We start from the raw sequence: 2591 nt of genomic DNA, 5'->3' as shown, positions 1-2591 counted from the left end.
GGCCTTCGTATGACTCAGTACCCTTGAAGTAGCTCTCAGGTTCAAAAAGGTTGGTGACCCCTGCTCTGGACCATTCCTTAATTACTTCAGACCACAAATTCAATAGATGAATGCAGTATATATAACTTCCATTCCATTGGATATACACTGGAGCTGCAGCTGTAAGTGCACATAACCAAGTAAATGAACAGTGCATTGCCCATAATGTGTAATGACTGTTGAAGCCAAAATCGCGAACAGTATCATGGAGGAATTCCAAGCAGCCACTGGCTGGAATGAGCGAGCCTGTTTTGACAATGCATTCTCTTCAGTCAGCACACTCAGGAAGAAAAAAAAATTGCTGTTTGCCAACTACGTAGTTTTCCATCCAATGGCTGTCAGAGCCTCAGGGTGCAGCCCCACGCCTCCCCAATAGATGTCAGTCTAACACACTATCCTCGGCGGCAATCAGCCAAACAGCCTAGGAATCATAAAGCATTCACTGCCTCAAAGGGAGCCTGTAAATAATGAAAAACGAGTTGAAATAATTGGGAAAAAAGATACAGAGGTTCGGTTAAGTTCCTAATATATACAGAGTGCAAAAGAATGACATACGAGGTGAGGAGAATGGACTATAGAAGGGCATTGTTGGTATAGAGACAGAATATAATAGTGTTGGTAGTGTCTACAACATTGGAGAACTCAAGAAGTGGTAATGTCTAACAGACGGGAGAGAGAGAAGTGGTGGTGGATACTCCTACAGGGGAGAGGTTTAGAGGTGGTGGTAGTATCCACAACATTGGAAAAATACATGGTACACCATTGGAGAGATGGAGAAGAGTGATTGTAGCAGAGGAGAAGAAAAAGGGGGCCTAAATAATTGATAGGAATGAAGAACTCCCTCTGTGCACAGTTGTCGTTAACCAGTTAGTGAACCTTTTTCACTAACTTAGTGAACCTTTTTCACTAACTGCAGTGCACAAACACATATATTTTGCTCACACTTAGACACGCAGAAAACGTGCGCCCACACCATGAGCATTGTGCTGCTCTATTTACTATAGGAGAGATAATAATAATAATAATAATACATTTAATTTAGAGGCGCCTTTCAAGACACCCAAGGTCACCTTACAGAGCATATAGTCATCATACATTATTTAAAAAAACAAGACATTGTGTATGTGCACAGATAAGGCTGTGGAACTACACAAGCAAGGCTCCAGAAAAACATATTCTCCATCTTTATCTTCCTCCTCCTCCTCTCCGTTCTTTAAAGTGTTATTCAGGCGAAAATTGAACCCAGGGTCTTTGTTTTAGCATGTATACCCATCAAATAAGCCCTCCAGTTACTTTTTCATTGAAAATCAAGCATAGAGTTTGCCCAGCGCAATGTTTGGCTTCCATGTTATTGGTTAGGGGCACCGCAAACGCTTCCAAATCGGCATTTTTTAACCACTAATATTGCTCAAAATAGCATCAATCCTCTGCAGTAGCACGATTAGGGTCCCTGCACATAAAACGAAGCATCAACAACTTAGCTAGCATACCGTGACTTTATAAAAAAAGACTGTTTTCCAAGTCTGTGCCTTACCAGTAGGTCAATGTTTCCAGGAAGTCCACACAAGTCGATAAATAATAGAGGTACTGGTAAGGCACAGACTTGGGAAACAGTCTTTTTTCTATGCTTAATTTTTAATGAAAAAAGTATCTGAAGGGCTTATTTGATGGGTATACATGCCAAAACAAAGAGCCTGGGTTAAATTTTCACCGGAATTACACTTTAAGCACCCGCCACCCCTTCTTGTAGACCACACTGAACCCTTATGTCCTCCTCCTACTATCTCTCCCCCTTCTCCAACCTCCAACTTCCTCCTCCCCAACTCTCGCTACACGTCTTCACCCTGTGTCTGGTTTTAACAACCCCGTAAAAACCCACCCAATCCCTGAACTCAATTATAGGCTCCCCTTTCATGTTTAAACTCACTGTTCCTCACTGTTCTGCTCATGTACTGCTCAGTCCACCATGTGGCTAGTAAACTCGCCCCCCCCCCCAAACCACCACACACACACACACACACACACACACACACACACACACACACACACACACACACACACACACACACACACACATACCCACATGTGCACACACACGTGTGCACATGTGAACAACACAACACAAAACCACAGAAACACACACCCCAAGCCATTCTCCAAGGGTATTGCTCTTCATTCCAGATGACGTGGACTCAGGGGCAGCGTGGAGGCAGATGGGTGCCGGGGGGGGGGGGGGGGGGGGGGGGGGGGGGGGGGGGGGCAGCAGGGGCAAGTGCCCCGGGGCCAGGGAATTACTCGACTAAGAAAACAAAACAAAAAAGATATCGAGGGGCCAGAGGCCGCACAGGCATGGAGCCCAGAGGCCCCTGGCTTCTCTCTTTTCCTGCCTGCTGTGTGCCATATTTATGTTTCTTAGATACCAAGGGCCCTACGTAGTGACATTTCTTGAGCAGCTCTGGATCACTAACCCTTGATATTTCAAATCAATAACGCGCTGATATTAAGTCTCGTAGATCTTCCGTTGGCCAGTGATATACATTATCTATTTACAA

This window comes from Gadus morhua, chromosome 11, assembly GCF_902167405.1.
Source record: "Gadus morhua chromosome 11, gadMor3.0, whole genome shotgun sequence".
Taxonomy (NCBI): Eukaryota; Metazoa; Chordata; class Actinopteri; order Gadiformes; family Gadidae; genus Gadus; species Gadus morhua.
Note: the sequence above shows the minus strand (reverse complement) of the source record.